Here is a 19122-nt window from a genome sequence, read left to right on the forward strand (position 1 = left end):
CTGTGCCCTCAGTGGTCATTGCGCTCAGCTGCGGGGAGAACTGCTTGGTGGATATGCTTTTGGCGCTTGAGAGTCAGCTGCATTAAGGCAGGTAATTGTTTCCTGATGCTCAAACATATTGATAACAAGTGCTGCAAACTTTTCTGCTGGTTGTGGTAGATTCAGGTCCAGAAATATGGAGCCACAAGAGACAGCAAATCTTAGGGAGAGGATTTGTGAGGGATTCATCACTCCTGGGCTCAAATCCTGATGCTGTACCTGTCACGGGGCACCCAGGACAGGGAGGAAAAAAATCCATGCTGACAACTAATGTAAGTCTCTTTTATGTTAACCCATTTTTGGAGTCTCTTGCTATTACCAGAGACATAACTTCCAGGCCAAAGAATATATGAAAGAAAATAAAAACTTGCGGACAAGTTATACAGTTTCTGGAGAATTGTGACCAGTGTGGTGCCTTTCACCATGTTTTGAACTTTAACCTGGAAATTGAAGGAGTGATCTGCATGTTAGAGCCCAAGGAGAACAAAGTAGAGATACTTTCAATCTTTTCTCAAAAAACCGAAAAGAGAGTCTAATGTCTTCATCTTCTCTGGAATTGGCTTCCATTTATTGAGAACTCAAGTTCCTTACACCAAAGAGTGGAGAAAATGTCTGGACACAGAAAGCTTAGAGAGTGTTAAGAAATTCTGATTTCATTAACCCCCAGCTGACAGTGGATATTACTTCTACTGTGTTCTCTCATTTCTCTGAATAGTCTCTTGAAAATTCAGTCCTCTTTCTTTAGCCTAACATGTAAATTAGCACGAGTTGTGATGGTGGACATGTACAGAGTTTTGAGATGCAAATGGGCAAAGGACATGAATAGATACTTGACTAAAGGGGACATTCAATTTGCAAAGATACACATACAAATATGTTAATTCCCCTTACTCATTGGTGGTGTTATTGTTTATTTGGTTGACTTTGTTTTTGAGATCTTTTCTTGGAATGGTTACAGAATACCTGGCCATATTTTCTGGAAAACATTTTAAGCACTTTCACGGAATATTTTTTCTAAAACATATATGTTTAATACAACCTGTAGTGTGGTTTGTTTGTTTTTTCCATGAATTTTCATTGTGCATCACAGTAATACAGAATCATTGAAAGCTGTAGTAGTTTCTCTGTGCAACACGCTGTTCTGAGGAAATAACCTGAGAAGCTGTACTAACTGAAAACTATGACATCAAGATTGAAGGAAGCCAGGTTCATAATCCGGCACATGCAAATGACATAAAACTACATGTTGTAAGACAATATGACTTGTATAACTTACTGATAAAGAGCAGGGATTACTGCCTTCACTTTAGATTAAAATTCAATGTAAAGAAAATTAAACTCCCTAATATGGGACCAATGGAAAGTATCAGGATAAATGGGGATAATATTGAAATTTGGAAGAAGTTCATCTCTCTTGGATCTACAATCAATATTCATGGAAGCTTGACTCAATCAACTGCTGCATTTAGTTGAGGAAACCTGCTGCACAGACCTCGTCAAAGGTGAAGAGCAAGGAAGTCTCTTTGAAGACTCAGATGTACCTGGCCCAAATTATGAGGTTTCCAATTGTCTCATGTGCATGTCAAAGTCGGACAATGAATGAAAAGGATGAAAGATCAAACGATGTACCTGAATTATGGTACTGGAGAATAATTTGATGGTAGGATGGACCACCAGAAGAACAAACAATTGTATATTGAATGATGTGCAATGCTTAATAGAAAGAAGGGAGGAGGTGATTACTTCATCTCAAGTACTTCGGACATTTGTTAGGAAAATCAGAACTTGGATAAGGACCTAATGCTTTATGAAACATAAGGTTATTAAAAAAGGTAACCTTTAACAAGCTAGATTGGCACAGTAACTGCAAAAAAGGCCTCATACATCACAACTGTGAGAATGAAGCAAGACCTATGCTTCATTCTGTTTTCTCTAGTGTTGCTGTGGGTCCAAATTTATTTGATAGGACTTAAAACAGCAAAATGCAAGGTCAATGACAAACATTGAACTCAATGCAGAGTAAGTGAAGGCATTCACCTTTCAAATTGGAATCAGATAAGGCTATCATTAAATACCAATCTTAATTCGTATTGTGCTGAAACTGTGGTAGTTAAATAATCTGGTGTCAGCTTGAGAATATTGAAAGTGAAGGGGTGGAATTTAGCCTGTCAATCGGGTCACAGCTTGATGACCTCATTTGGTAATGCTATGGAAATAAATAGCTTGCTGGAGGAGGGATACACACTCACTCTAGTTGTGGGATACAAAATGCCCCCCAGCTTTGTCTCACACAAATTTCTGACAAACAGAGGTTATTTGAAAGCTCATGGTGGGAGGTCAGATGCTTAGACATATTCCTCCTGCAGGCATCTGTTCCACTCTAGGTGGGGTACCCACCCAACTGTTAATGGTTTCCATGGAGAGCCAGGAAACAGGTCAAACCTGCTTGGTGACATACAAAGTTAGGCTGCCATCCTGAATCTAGGATCCACCCATCTTATCACATGTAAACCCTTAATCCCTCCTCTTCCTATAGTGTATGTACCCCTATATCACCCCCCCCCCCGTACCACTACTGTATTACCTATTCCACAACCCTTTTCTCTGATGTATGTCTTTACCTGTAATTCGGGGGCTTACATGCCCCACCCAAAAGAAGATATATAAGCCTGGGTTAACAATATAAAGCTCTCTCCCCTCACTCTCCCTGGCTCTCAGCTCTCCCTTCATCTCCCTCCATCCTTGCTCCCCTGTTCCCTTTCCCATTGTCCTCCTTCCTCTCCTCCTCTCTCCTGCCCTCCTGTCTCCCATCTCCACGTGGACCACCAAGTGGGGCTGAGGTGAGCATGCTACCAGGAAATGTGTCTGACTCCATTATTTCAATCTCTCTTCTAATCTCTCCGTATTCTCTAGGACTTTATTATAATCTTTATATATCTCAACTGTACTATTGTGCCTATCAAACCTGCAATTAGTTGTGGGAGGCTGACCTTTACCTCACACTCCCTGTGACACGTTCCTGCTGTTAAGACACATGGAGCTACACTAGATTCCTGCAGCTGGAGGATCCTGTAGAGACCCCTGCCAGCATTGAGAGTTTCCATTGCCTCTGGATCCACAAGTCTTTCCACCTACTGGCCTGCGATCTTCCTGTATCCAGGGTCATTGCATGTGTTGCATGAGTCTGAAGCGGTATTTTTAGATTGGTATTGGACATATGGGTTAATATAGGACGTATGGACTTGGATAGGATGTTTTCTCAATATACAATTGCTCTTTTATGTAAAGGTCTTTCTTAAACAGATTTGAGTGTCTATGAGTTTGTTTCTCTAGTCCACCCTGACTAACACAAACTTTGAACAATAGCTATCAGTCAACAAATGAAAACCAAATGCATCCTAAATGGCAACAAAGAGGTAAAACTCTCTATAATTGCTGATGACAACTCTCTGTAATTGCTGATGATTTTCTAAACATAGAAAATCCAAAAGCCCTAGAAGAAAATTGTTGAAAGCTCTGAAAAGGAAATCAGAAAATAATATCATTTACAATAGCTACCTAAAAGATAAAATAAATGGAATAAACCTAAGAGAACCAAAGTCTTGTAGAAAGAAGTCTATAAGAAAAACACTACTCCAAGTTACCAAAAGAAATGCAAATAATGAGACTAATGGACCATGTTCATGAAGCAGAAGGCTCAGCTTTGTGAAAATAACACACTCTAAGCAATCTATAATTATAATGCAATTACCATTATAATTAACTTCTGACCAAGATCCCAGTGTCTATCTTCAAGGACATGGAAATTACTGACCATATTTTAAAAGAAATGGGAGGAGATGAGTCACTCAGGGTTCAGTGTAGCAACAATGAAAATCAAAACCTTCCTCTAGTGCTTGAACGCTTCCTCCCCTCAATTCTCATGATCCCAATTCTGCCTTGGGGACCTGGTTAGACCAGAGGATGCACAGCGGTGCAGTAAGGATCTGGAAACAGGGAATCTAGGACGGATGAACCCCTTAGGACCAGCGGTGAGAGTGGCGACACCTGGAGGGAAGGGGGTATAGAAAGGGAGAACCGATCTAGGGGATCTACATGTAACCTCCTCTCTGGGTGATGGGAAACGGGAAGGAAGGTGAGGGGAGAGACCGGACAGTGTAAGATAAGATAAAATAATAATTTATAAACTATTAAGGGTTCATGGGGGAGGGGGGAGAAAAGAGGGAGGGGTAGGGGAAAAAGGAAAATGAGATGATTCCAGGAACCCAAGTGGAAGGCGAATTTTGAGAATGATGAGGGCAATGAATGTATAAGGATGCTTTACTCAATTGATGTATGTATGGATTGTGATAAGAGTTGTATGAGCCCCAATAAAATGGTTTATTAAAAATTACTCTTCAACTTAAAAAAATGAAACAAGTCCATCATAAAAAGGCCAAAACTACACAGACACTCCATACCTAGGAGATCCAGTGGTGTTGTAGATTACAAAATAGACTACTATTTGCAAGTTCTGCAGTTCAAGACCATCATCTAATCCTCAGGAGAAAGACAAAGCTTTCTGATCATGGAAGGTTTTACAGTCTCAGAAATCCAAAGGGGCAATGATGGTTTGTCCTGTACAGTTTCTATGAATCTTAATTGATTCAACAGCAGTTAAGTTGGGTGTTTGGGGGTGGGGGGACAATCCCTATAACTGCACCTGAGATTGACCTATGGGAAAACGGACAATCACAGTTTAAGTGGATCATCGCTAGACTTGTCTCTGAGTCCCTAAGACAGTCTTCTCTGGAAATGTCCACCTGGAAAAAAAATCACTCACTTGTGTCTCAGGTATTCTGGATGTGAATGAGCTAGTTTCTAGAGAATATACTAGAACAGATTGATCCATATATAAAGCCAAGGGTCACACAGCAGAATATGTTTCACAAATCCAGGCAGATGAACTACCTCAAGAAATGATTTCAAAATACTTTCCCTATGCAAATGAATGGATTGAAATTGAGGACACAACCTTGTATGAGTGTGCAAGATAAAAACAAATTTTAAAAAAATGTCCCCAAACAAAGCAACACACTCAGGGAATTAAAATAGAGATAAATGACTCCAGGTGGGAATACACAGTTAAAATGGAGTCGGCATAAGTCTAAACATAGGACAAGCTACTAGAAACTTCTTCAGAGGAAACAGAAATTTACCTTTGGGCAATAAATAAGCAGGAGCAGCTCCCACACTCCCCCGGCTTTGTAAAAATTAAAGAAACAACGCAAAATTCTTGAAGAGTGTATGTGGGAAGGGAGATCTTCCGTACTTGGCTCTTGCCCTTCTATCGAGACCAATACGCTTTCCCAAAGAAAGACTGGCCTTCACTTTGGCTGAGTTCCTGCTCACTGAACCCCATCTTTGTACAGCTGGGCCTGTCTCTTTCTCCTTTTACTTGCCACCTGCCAGACTGTTGACTGATAGCCACCAACCTGGGTCACCTCGCTTGAGGCCTCCAGTCCTGGAAGGACTTAGCCCAGCTACCTGGGAATGCCAATCATGTCTCAGTGCGCCGTGCGTGCGCTGGAATATCACTTCAACAACCTCAAGGGTGGGTGTACTCCCCGCAGACACCCTACTGGCTGGCAAGGAGCCAGGGCATTTCCAGACCTGGGTTCTCCCCCCGCCCCGCTCCCCGGGGAAAGTTACTGCACAGGTCACAACATTGGGCAAACTCAGGAGGAAGCCCTAACGTTCTGTGCACCAGCTGCAACCACTCGCTTCCTGAATAGCGTTCACTTCTTCATAGCGAGAGAAGAAAGGGACCCGGGGCTCATCTTTGAGCTGAAGATGTTCCAGGAGTCTCGGGGAGGTGGCACACTGTATGGAGACAATGCAGGGGGCTTAGGAGAGACCTGCAAAGCGACTAATCGGGAACACAGACGCCCAAAGCCAGTCTGGGATCCCCCTTTCTCCAACAGGTTTCTCGCAAGGAATTCCAACCAATCCCCAAACAGGGGGATGGGACCAGTCTCTGGGACACCCTCCCACATCTCACCGTACAAGGGGAGAGGTACTGGATAAGAGGAGGTGAGGGGAGAAGGGTGCTTGCACCCGAGCCAGGCTGCTGTGTGCGGCAAGGTCACCCCAACTGGTCACCAACACGACCCCAACATGGGCGCGCCGACTACACAGAGCTCAGGCTGCAACACTTCTCTGGCTCCACACCGTGCACAGCAAGTAGGAACCTAGCTATGACCCTCACTTCCGGCTAGGACACTGCCACTTCTGTCCTGTCTCAGCGTGACCCGGAATAGGAGAAGCATAGTCATGGGTGTGATTGGGAAACACATAAGTGAAAATTCAGTCAGGACAGACTTCATTAAGCACAGATATTCAGGAAAATATGGATGTGGTAGAGGTTAATATGGATGTGGCAGAGACATCAAAAACAGTAGTTCCTGGTGCTTAAATTCCCACCAACGTATCTGAAAGTTTGTTCTTCATAACACTGACCATACAGGAAATAATTCAGATGAGTTGGAAATAATGCAATGTGTAGGTCTTAGTGGGGAAAACCCCCCCCACCAGATTCTTATCCTGAAAAACGGTTAGATTAGTATTACATGTATGATCAAAGTCACATATCCCATACAGCACTGAGCTAAAAGCACCAACCTGTGACATTCAGTATCCACATCGGAAAAGGTGACGCCTGAGTCACTGTGATAGTGGGTCAGGATGTCATTCTCTTACAACCAGAATCTCACAGCTGTGCTCAGGGCCTCATAAAACAATTAAGAATACACTTCTACCATATCGACACAGTTGTATACAAAATAAACTGAATATGTTCTTCAGCTCTTGGATAGTCGAGTACATTTTAACTTCCAGGTGGTGCTTATACATGTCTGAGACTGAGAAAATCAACCACTGCATCACCTGTCTAGTTTTGGACTATTGTCTATAAGGACACTACTTGCTGTGGTAAAGATGAAACATGTTCTATAAAATGTAAAACACAAAAGCCTAAGGAGCTGTTTCTCTGCTCTCTGTGGTTCTATGAGTCAGAATTCACACAACAGCTCTGACTTTATTGTTCTTCTTTTAAATGTATTTTCTTATTCCATATATGTAAAACCTTTAGAGTTTTGTGTATTTGCAAACCGGAGGCAAAAACAAGAGATATATCACTTCAACCATGGAGCTTGGTAAACAAGAGGAAAACTTTTTAGATTGAAAGAGGCTGAGACAATGGGCTCAAATATAAGAACAATTATGAGGACGGTTTAGGGCAAGCCAGTGTTTCTCCCTGTGGTGATATGGTCACTATGATTTGGAACTAACTTAGTGACACCTAACAACCTCTCTTGTACAGGGACTGTATGTACAATAAGTACTGAAATGTTAGAGTGTTTCTTTTTAAAATAAGCAGTAAAGTAATAATCATTCCAGAATCTTGTTGAAAAAAAATATAATCATGGTTTTAATATGTATACCTGCAATATGAATCAATAGTAAAGGACAAAATTGAATAAATATAGATTTGTACAAGAAACCTTTTTATTAATGCATGAGAAACTTTAAAAGAAAATTTTATGACTACAGAGAATATGGGGTAAAATTATTTATAAAATACACTCTACAACAGAATATATTATACTAATATTTTAACAATAAAGGAACATATTTGATGATTACATAACTATTGGTTTAGGTGAGTGAGTAGATCATACATCAGACCAATTTATCTTTACATTTGTGGAAATGGGATGGATTGAGTTAGAGAGCGCCTATCCCTGACTTTGAGTTCATATTTCAACTTGATTAAGTGGGATTATTACCAGGGATACAAGAATGTTTCGATATTAGAAAAAATTAATGTAACCAACCACATAAATAGGACAAATAATAAGAACCATATCATATTAATAGATGCGTAAAAGGCATTTGACAATATCTACTACCTATTCCTGATAAAAACCCTCAATAACATAGAAATAGAAAGGAGAGACCTCAACACATGAAATATATTAAAGGAAACATTCTGTGTAGGACAATTAGTTGACTGTAACTTGGTCAAAATAGACACTTGTTCACATAGAAAGGTTTCATAAAAACCTATGTGAACATAAGAACCCACAGATTGGGGGGAAATAAATCTTAAGCAGTGCTGGGAGAGAGAGAGAGCAAGGGAGGAGAAGAAGACAACAGGATAACTGGCATTTTCAGGGATTCCCCATCTTGATGCTCACCTGATCATACACAGGGAGCAGAGCCTGAAGCACAGGGAGCAGAGCCTGAAATCAGTGTCTGAGTTTTAGAGGCGTCCAGGTGAAAAGCAGGAGAGATGTGGTCAGGTGGAGCAGATGGCAGCAGATGCTGTCAAGTGTGTGTCTCTGTGGCCCTAGCTGCTGGAGTGTCTCTTGGGGAAATTCCCACTTGGGAAGCATGCCTTCCACCCATCACTTTTCTTTCAGTTTGTCTTTGTGCCTGGACTTGTGTGGTGTTGGGATTCAAATGCAAACGCTTTTCAAATGCAAGCTGGGCCACCCAAAGTGCTCAGATTTCAGCAGGGCTTCCAGACTAAGAAGAAACTACTAAGAATGAATCCTTTGCCTTGCCAGGCCCTGAGCCTCACCTCCAGGAACCTCCCTCCACGACACCCTCATTACCTCCAGGCCCCGCCCCTTCCCACAGAGACCACCCCACCCCCTCCCCAGGTGATAGTTTCCTGCTGAACCCATTTCCTCTGAGTGAGAAGGATCCAAGAGTGCGGCCCAAGAGCTTCTGTGGGTGAGTTTCTGTGTTTCTGTGCTGATCCCTGGCGCGGAATCCCCTGCAGGCCTGGAGTCCCAGCTGTGTCCGGGTTCCCGTGGACGTTACACTTCCCGCACCCCATACAACAGTGTTCCAGGTCGCCGCGACCCCCTGGGACATTTCCAGTTAAATCCTTATTGAATTGGTTGCAGGCCTTTGCCTTCGGGCGCGGAAATACTCTGGCCGCTTTTTCTGCTCAGAGTTCCTCCGTCCAGAAAGGCGCGATTGCGTGGTTTTTTTGTTTTTTTTTTGGGGGGGGGGGTTGCCTGGGGCCTGTCCCTTCGTGTCAGGTCGCGGGCATGAGAGCTTGGGGACCCCAGAGTGGCCTTTACTGAAAGGAGAGGCAGCCTTGCAGTCATCAGGCCACCCCACTGATGACCGAGGTCTGTATTAGAGCTTAACTTCTCAGCACCCTGCTTTGCAAAGGGGTACCAGAGCAGTGACAGCCCCAAATCCCCGCACAGATCTGGTCCTTGCATAGATTGCAGAGCCCCACATGGAGTGAGCCTCTATTGAGTGGTTTCTGCCCAGGAACCAAGGTAGTAGGTAATCTGGCCCTCAGGCTTTGCAGGGTGGCTTTGCTTCACCTCTGCAGGCAGCCCATGGAGAAGCAGTTTCTCTTGGAGGTTTGCCTGAGTGTGTGTCCTTGATGGAGGTCACCAAACTGGAGACAGTCCAGGGGACTCCTAGTCAGGAGCCACTTGCTTTTAGCCTTTCCCTGACTGCATTGGTCAGGAGGCCCTGGACCCATTTTGTAAGCCTGCTATCTAAGGATGGAATGTCTGCCATTGAGATGCATGCTTTTGTGAGTTTCCTTTGCCCCGCCCCTCCCCCACACCCTCTTTGGCTCACATCTCAGTTGTGAACCTTGGAAGCCATTTCCACCTCCTGTTGGTGGCTTCCTTCATTCAGATGATGTGTTTGTGCCCTTGTGCTGTCTTTGTCTCATAAGATTTAATAGATGTTCTCTTTAAACTATATTTAAAACGCGGTCTCCTTTTTACTCTACTGCATGTTCTTAACCATTTCTGCCCATCAAAAACTAGCTTGTGCTCTGATTTGGACTACAAAAGGAACTCCAATCTCAAATATAATTTACGGAGAACATTTATTAATTATTAAAAGAGACAAAGAGAATACAAAGACACGGACCCATCACCGGATGGAGATCATAGTGCAGTTCAGGGAAACAGTCAAGTCGGGAATCGAATGAAATAAGATTGCAACAGAGGAAACGGTCACACGTTTCTGATTGGTGGAGCATCAGTACAGCATGTTATAAATGGGACTACAGAAGCAGGGACAGGACTGTAACTGAGCCACCTTCATTGCCAGATAGAGCATTTTACAAGATTGTTCCAAGTCCTTCTGACCCAGGCAGTCAGGGCTCAACTGCTAAGGCATTTTGGGCTCCTGACTATAGGACCCTCTGCATTACCTGGAGATCAGTGAATGGTGTTCACCTTCCCAGTTCCTCTGTCCCTGGGCCAATTTAATCTATTTCCTTGCTTGATGATCAGAAAGAATTCAATGGAGGCTTAATCTACAGCCATCTATCCTATAGCGCTTTACTCACTGGAGTGCTAAGACTTTAATCTCTAATACAGCTCCTGAGATTTGTGTCTGCGGATGCTGGACTTTTCCACTTGGAGTGTGAAGAGCCCCAGGGGGGGATGTTTCCCCTATAAGCCTCATCTCAGAGATTGGTTGCATTGATGGCTCATCTCTCTTTAAACTGCCACTTTCCCCCCTGCCGCCACCCTCTTATGATCCTTCTTGGCTCTTAGAGCTTGCTGGCCCAGATTTAATATCCACTCATATTTTTAATAGGGAGTTTTGGTTTCCTTTTACATCCTTTTGAATTGCAGGACCCAGCAATTATTTTACTTACTTATTTTCAAGTCATTTTATATATTAATGTGGAGAAATAATAGGTCTTCCCCTGTAGTGTTTCAGTTTTGAAAATCCACAGGGCAGTTCTACTCTGTCCTCTGGGGTCACTGTGAGTCAGAATTGATGTAAGTTAGTGGCACATGTGGTCAAGGTCAGCACTTTTTGGTAATTTCAGTTATTTTATTTTCACAGTGACATAGATTGAAATCCATCATTTATCCTACTGGATACAGAAAGCGTTTGAAATATCCTGATGTTTATTAATTAACCAGATGAATTTAGCTTCTATATTTTCCAGCTTATGCTTGAGTTGGTCCCCATCCTCCCCAACCCCCTCTCCCCACATGATTTATTTTGAAATCATTAATAGTGGACATACATCCACATCCTAATGGCTGCATACTGTGACTGAACGACCCTAAGTCTCATTTGCTAACCTGCTGACACTCGCCTCTATATTTCCATTGCTTAAGCTTGCTATTTCTGCATTGGTCCCCGGACCCACCAGATTCAAAATGTTAGTGGGCTGCTGCCCATGCCCATGTTGGATATCAGCAGGAAGTTCCCTAGCTGCTCCACCCCCCTTAGTCAGCGTGTACAGTTGTGATCGGAGGAGAAAAGTATTCCCGACCGTTCGTGGTTTCTTGCTGTATAAACCAGAGTTCAAGTAGTGCGCTTGGGGCCCGATGGATTGAGCGCCAGCTGTTTCCTGGCGGCCAGCTCCAGTGAAGCTTTGCATTTGATCCTTTTCCCTGTGGCCCTGATTAATCTTTTGATTTACTTTTTTTTCATATGTTAGCTCTTCAATTTGTTTGCATTTGCTGTTCAAGAACAGAGTCCTACTAATAGCTCCTCCTTTTAAAATTTGTGTCATGATTATTTCTAATAGAAGGCAACCTCCAGATATATAACTGTTATATATAGTAAGATAGCATGTTATTTTCTCTGTGCCCCACTGCATGGTAATGCTTGAATGTTCTAGCCTTTTATCCACGCGTTCTTGATAAGAGGCTTGTTTTGTCCACTGCGCTACAGTGGATTCTGTGAGTGATGTCACAGCACCTTCCACTCCTCGTTGGGGTTTCTAGGCTATAATCATGCGTTACCAGATGGCCACTTCATGGAGCTGCCAGTCCTTTAACCACTGGAGCAGTGGGGCTTCTTCACGGACTAATTTAGATGGGCCACACTGACATGTTATTCATTGCAGACATGGTGATTCTTAATGGGAATTATATTTGTTTTTGATTTAGTCATAATTTCAATGTAATATCCATGTGTATACATAGACAAGAATATGTGATCATGTTCAATTTCCCCTTTGGTTAGGTGTCATGGAGTTAGTTCCATCTCATGGCTATGTCATGTGTTATAGAGCAGAACTGTTCCATAGTTTTTCTGGAGCATCATGTTTGTGGAAGCAGATCTCCTGTTCTTCCACAGTAATGCGGGCTGTTTACCCCCATCAAGCCTCAGGGGAACAGTCTAGTGCAAGCTGTTTGTGCCACCTAGAAACTTTGTCCCACCCCCCAAAACAAACTCACTGCCACACAGTCAATTCTGACTCATAGTGTTCCTCCATAGGTATCTGATAACAAAATCTATACAGAAGCAACCAGCCTCATTTTCCTTTTGCAGATGTGCTGGTGAGGTTGAACTGCCAGCCTGCAGAGTAGCAAATGATACCAGAATTCATTTTTCCCCCAAAGGAATGAACCAAATCAAGCATCTGCCATCAAACCCACACCAACTCCTGGGGACTCCATGTGAGTCAGAGTGCAGGGATGTTGCCGAGGGGTTTCAGTGACTGGTTTCTCAAGTGCATCACCCAGGCTTTCTTCCCTGGAGACTGAGTAGACACAAACTTCCAGCCTTTCCATGAACACCTATCCATGGTAACCATTATCATGCTCAGGGACATAAAAAACTAAGCAAGACACACATGTGTGTATGTACACACATGCCAGAACCTATGAAACCTGGCAATCTATCAAAGAAGGAAAATTCAAAACTACAAGGAGATTGAGTTTCTAACTATAACATGAAAAACCACACAGTTGAATTTGTAAAATTTGCAGGACCCAGAAAAATAAAGTCATTCTGTAAATTTTCAGCTCTCAAGTTTTTATGTGTATCGTACATATATACGGTAACCTAACTGGTCTCTTTACCATAGATAGAGAATAAAATTAATATCAGCTTTAATAGATCTTTAAGAGAGATGCTATATGTAAATAGCTTAGTATTCTTTCTGAATTATCATGGAAGATGAACAGGGATCCTAAATACTTTAAAGATGTACAATATTTGAGGAATTTAAAAAGATTTATGACATTATTCTATTTAGCATAATTTTGCACTGTTTAGCATAATCTATTAGGAAAAGATATGCAGTAGCTTCCAAATGGAAAAATTCCATTATTTTTATTCCATTTTCCCATGGCCTTTTTCAAAAACCCCTTGTGCATTCATGGCATGAAGGATTGGCTACCAATGAGCTCCTTGTATCTCAATTAAGTAATACTTGTTAAATATCAATCATTTTGCCTACCATTGGGTTCCATATGGTGACCGTATGTGGTTTCAGAGTAAAACTATGCTCCGTAAGATTTTCATTGGCTAACTTCAGAAGTTGTTGATTTCTTCTAAGGTTGCCTTCAGTCTCTAATCATTTGTTTGGTAGCTGAGCACTCTGTTGCTCACACTACTCAGGGACTCCATTTAGGGACCTGCATCTTGAAGTGTGAGTGCTTGCAGGCAGAGCCCTGTGTAGCCTGATGTGTCAGGAATTAGCTTCCCTTACAAATTGGTGGGCCTTTCTGGAGCTGCTTTTCTTTTTCTGTAGGTCTTTCATGAGTTCCTGTAATGATACTTTATTGTATGTGGGACACGTGAACAAAGGAGTCCTTTTGTCCAGTGGGTTAAATATTGGGCTGCTGACTGCAAGGGCAGCTGTGCACACTCACCAGAAATGTGCAGAGAAGATGAGTCTGCCTGCTCCACTAAAGATGTGCAGGCGTGGGAGTCCTACAGGGAGTTCTGCTCTGTGATAGCTCTGCTGTGAGTTGGACCAGATGTGGTGGCAGGGAGTTATGTGCGGACAATGCCAACCCTTGTTCTTGACCCCTTATTAGCTATTTGAGGCTAAATGCAATTTGATTCACATTTTTTGTGGACTCTTGTGAAGTGCAAAAAATAGAATATTTTTTGTTGACAGTTTTGGGAACTGATATATTAGTGGAGGAGAGTTTTTTGGAACATGCTATTTTTTTTAATCATTTACGTTGGGCTCAGACAACTCTTATCACTATCCATACATCCATCCACTGTGTCCGATGTCTCCCTTCACCCACTTTTCTGTTGTTCATCCCCCATTTGTCTTTAGTGATCTTATAGGGAAAGTGAGCACACAATGGTATGAAATTTTGGAACATGCTACTTTTTTATTGATTTCAATCTTTTTGCATTTCTTCATTGAAATCCCAACGACACACCTTTCTGACTTCCTTTATCCTTATAAAAATGTATTTGTTCAACCTGGGCTTTGACTATCCTTAAAACATAGCAAGTACATTTCTTCCTAATACCCTGTGGTCTGGTATTTTCTCCTCTAGGAACAAACTCTTTTGGACTACCCATTAGTTAATCCCATCACATCCTTCAAATCACTGTTTTCAATGAATGCAATTGATTAGACTACTAAGGGCAGATAAGGAAAACCACTTGTAAACAAAAGGGCCCCATAGGCAGGTACACAGAATGATTTCACAATGAAATCAGCTGAGAGAGTACCTGTTTTCACCGCCCCTCTGTATTGAGGACAGATGTTTGCTCTGGGTCCTAACTAGAGTAATTAATTAGAGGCATTTAAAAGGATGCTTTTCTTGTTGTTAGTTACCATCTAGTTTTCTCCAATTTATTACAACACTGTGCACCCATGGTGATGTAGTGTGCTATGCGTTGGGTTGGTACCCACATGTTCAGCCATTCAAAACCGCTCACTGGTCCACAGTAGAAGATGAGGCTTTCTACTCCCTTAAAGAGTTGCAGTTTCAGAAACGCGCAGGCCCTGTTCTACTCTGCTCTGTGGGGATGCTTTGAGTCAGAATTGACTCAATGACAGTAATTTTTTAAAAAAATGTACACCAGAAAGAAAAACATGCCCTGTGACCTCCGTACTCTGACTTCAACATGGTCAGCTTTTATCTCTGAGACTGGAATGGTGACTTTGAGCTCTTCACATATTGGTCATAAACCTGAACGTCCTCATTTGCATTTCTTTTAACTATTGCCTCTTTTGTTTTACTTTCTTGCTGGTGCTTCTTCATGCTCCACTTATTTTCCAGTGTGGGAAGTTCCATGAATGCTTATTGCTAACGAGCTTTTCATTTAGTGGCTGACCATGGAGCTTCCCTCTCCGGCCCCTGAAGACCTGGGTGCTCTTTGACTCCTTAGCCTGTATGTTTGAGAAACGGAAATCGAACTGAGCATTTGCAAATTCATCACAGAACCTTCCCATGTTGTTAGAATTTCCTTATCATGCCAGGGTTCTCTGGCTAGTGTTTCCTAAAGTGATCATTTTATTTCTCCCTACACTAGCTCACGAAATGTAAATATGTATGTGTTAATGCTTAGACTCCACCTCTGTTGCATTTCTCATAAGAGTTATTATCATTTGGCCTTGTGCTTTTGTTCTTGTTTTTTACTGTGGAGTGTTTTCAACTCATAGCCACCTCATGTGTCCAGGGTTGAACTGTTGGTTTTGGAATGGTGTGCCCTCTCAGAACACATTGGTCTGGTTTTGTTCTGATTTGCTCAATGGTTTTTTATTTGCTCAATCAATCTAATAATTTCTTATATGCAAGAGCCAGTTGTACGGCCCTGAGGTAAGCAGTATTGTCTGAGGGTCCTGGCTTTTCCAGGACAATGCGTTCCAGTTATCTGAATTGAATAGATTGTTTTCTTCATCTCCTCTTTGTACTACACAGAAGATCCAGATCATCTCTGTAACTGATGACTGACAGAATAAAAAGCTCTGGGCATATGAACAGAAATGTAATTGCCAGGCATTTAGTTGTACACACATGGACCTGCATGCTGACCTGGTTCAACAAGTTTTCATTTGAGCAATACTGAAATTGTGAGTAATGTTGGTGACTTCAGCTCTATCCCATTGGGAGCAACATCTGCTTAAAAGTGAGTGACAAGAGGACTAAATGAGCCAATGTGGCCAAATCTTTTTGGAAATTGCCTCAGAATCGTGGTTGCTGAATAAATGCAGTGTTTTATCATGAACATGTTGTGTGAAAGAGGCCCTAGTGGTTCACTGGTTTAATCGATGCCGCTGGCCAGACCCTTTGTGGCTCCAGCATTCCAGGCCCATTAAGGGAGGCCAAGGAGGCTGCGTGGGCCCGTGAAGATTTACAGACTTGGAAACACTAGCGAGCAGTTCCACTCCCTGTTTTATGGTCAAAATGAGTTAAAATGTACTTGACCGCAGTCCATTTGGTTTTGGTTCATCATGAAGGAAAGGGAAGGCTTTAAAACCCGGCACCCGATGCACTGCTGTGGATGAGATTTTGAAAGGCTTATTGGGTCGACACTAGGTTACACTGTTGTAGCAGAATTGTGGAGTGACCGTGACAGCTCATGCGACTTTATGCCATAGCTAGTTGGCCATGCTGTGAAATCTTAGCATAAAGTGCAACCTTTTCTATGTTGTTGTTAGGTGGCTTCGTGTCCATTCCAGCCCCTAAAGCCCTCTATGTAACAGCGCGACACACTGCCCTGTCCTGCACCATCCTCACATGTTCCCACGTTGGAGCCATTGCGACAGCCCCTGTGTCGATCCATGTTGGCGAAGGCCTTTCTCTTCTTTGCCTCTCTCTCCCTCACCAAGCACCATGTCCTTCTCCAGGGACTGGTCTCTCCTGAAAAGATGCGGGAACAAAAGTATGACAAGTCATGGAGGCCAGTCCCACAGCTGAGAGAATGCTAGTGGTCATCATGTTCAGCTAGTCGTCCTTCCATGATCTGCAAATGTGAAAAAATCTTTAAAAATCTAAAATGTGAAAAACATCTCAAAGCCTGGTATGTAAGTCCTAGTATCCTAACAGTTTAACATTGAAATGCACTGAAGTTCAGTCAACTTATAAGAAAATTGGAACCTAAGTACATTTTCCCAATCAGCAAAAAGGACATGCTATTATGATACTGAATATATTGTGCTCTTTTGTCAGTATATCCTATGAGCTTAGTGTGTATTGATGTGCGTATCCAGTATTTTTTGAGGGGAGCAGTCCATAATAATTACATGACAGTAGCTTTGTCTCAGTGGGAAAATTTTCAAGATATCTGCATATATTCTTTTTTTTAATCATTATATTACAACTCATCACAATCCATACATCAATTGTGTAAAGCACATTTGCACATTCATTTCCATTATCAATCTCAAAGCATTTGCACTTTACCTAAGCCCCTGGCATCAGCTCCTCATTTTTGCCCCTCCCTCCCCACTACCCCCTCCCTTATGAACCCTTGATAACTTATAAATTATTATTTTGTCATATCTTATACTGTCCAAAATGTCCCTTCACCCACTTTTCTGTTGTCAATCCCCCAGGGAGGAGGTTATATGTAGATCCTTGTAATCAGTTCGCTCTTTCCACCCCACCCTCCCTCCATCCTCCTGGTATCGCCACTCTCACCACTGGACCTGAATGGATCATCCACCTTGGATTCCTTGTTTCCATGTTCCTATCTGTACCAGTGTACAGAGGGTATCTATATTCTGTTGTTACCTTTCACTCTTGCCCGGTTTCCCTTTTCAATAGCTTGTCCTATCTCATTGAAAATACAAAATACACAAGCGTGCAACTGCAGAGTGACTGGAAAGTAGGCGAGTAACATAGACACTCTATAGAAAATTTCATAATTCCCCAAATAATCATCTCTATCACCAGGTAACACGTCAGCTCTTGATCACGTAGAATTCTCCAAGAGGATACCATGACTCCAGGGCTTTGGGTCCCTACTTTGTTAGTTCATACCAGCAGCTCTCCAATGGCTAAGGAGGGGCGACAGGGAGAAGCACAAATTCTGCAGTGTTTCCTAGTTGTCATCTTCCTTTCACCCTGTGCTTCCTGTTCTGATAAATATTCTAATTTCAATCCTCCCTCCAATGGAAGAGAGGATATGAATTTGGAATCGAGGCTTTTATTTTTGATCATTCATCTGATTTATGTGTTCTGACTGTTCTCTATTCTGAAACAGCTAGATAGAAATAAGGCTGCAGTTGGTCACAGACAAACTGTACAGAGATAAACTCATTATGCTAGAAGCATGCAGTCCTTGGGATAACATGTAATTAGTGAGGGAGTGTGTCTAGTGCAGTGGTTCTCAACCTTCCTAATGCTGTAACCCTTTAATACAGTTCCTCATGTGTGCTCACCCCCCAACCAAAAAATTATTTTCATTACTGTAATTTTGCTACTGTTATGAACGGGAGAACCCTTTGAGAGGGTTGTTCAACCCCCAAAGGAGTTGCAACCCACAGGTTCAGAACAGCTGATCTAGTGGGTGAAGTGGGTTAGCTAAACCCTGATGGAAATCCTTAGAGCAAGACCCCTGTGTCTAATGCCCATGTGAAGTCTCTGTTTCCCCAGGACTGTCTTCTTCATCCTTTCACATAGTGGAATGCATGGTACCTTGCCAAGCCAGAATATACGGGATGTTTTAGGACACTGTGGCTGTTGAGGAGGTGGCTCTGAATTTCTCCGAGGAAGAATGGGCATTGCTGGACCTTTCTGAGAGGAAACTATAGAGACACGGGATGATGGAAACTTTTAGAAACCTGGCCTCAGTAGGTATGAATATTTTCATTAAAAACGGAAAGATGTGTGCGTGCGTGTGTATATGTATATTTGTGTATGTTTCATACTCAGTGATGCTATTGCAGTATGTGAGCTGAGTAATGGGAATACTTTGTTATATAAACAAGTGTAGTACTTTCCTCTCAGGAGCATGATGTCATGTTTCCCCATGAATATAAGGCTCTTAGTGTTATACTGATTTCTTATATCAAGTGTGACTATGAGTCTACTAAGTTTCCTTACGTGTTATAAATGTGAGTGTTGACCTTTGGTGCAGAGAGGCTATGTGTGCATTGTGCCTTGTAAGAGCTCTGTGTTTTTTCAAGGTTAACATGATAGCTTTATCTATTTATTATCTATTTATCCATTGTGTGTCAAGCACAGTTGTACATGTGTTACCTTATCATCCTCAAAACATTTGCTTTCTACTTGAGCCCTTGGTATCAGCTCCTCAATTTCCCCCCTCCCTGCTCACTGCCTCTCCATCATGAACCCTTGATAATTTATAAATTAT

The 19122-nt window shown here is 42.3% G+C and overlaps 1 long non-coding RNA gene across 2 annotated transcripts in view; it reads left to right on the top strand.

Moving 5' to 3' along the window:
- LOC142436109 (uncharacterized) overlaps positions 1 to 18596 on the top strand; it is a 45212-nt gene extending 26616 nt beyond the window's left edge. Inside the window, exon 3 of one of the 2 annotated variants that reach the window (XR_012781782.1) lies at positions 18402 to 18596. This is a non-coding gene — a long non-coding RNA (uncharacterized LOC142436109). The remainder of the gene's footprint in view (positions 1 to 18401) is intronic. The other variant, XR_012781783.1, reaches the window with a different exon arrangement.
- Positions 18597 to 19122: the final 526 nt, after the last annotated feature.

The sequence above is a fragment of the Tenrec ecaudatus genome, unplaced genomic scaffold (assembly GCF_050624435.1).
Source record: "Tenrec ecaudatus isolate mTenEca1 unplaced genomic scaffold, mTenEca1.hap1 Scaffold_1514, whole genome shotgun sequence".
In the NCBI taxonomy this organism is placed as follows: Eukaryota; Metazoa; Chordata; class Mammalia; order Afrosoricida; family Tenrecidae; genus Tenrec; species Tenrec ecaudatus.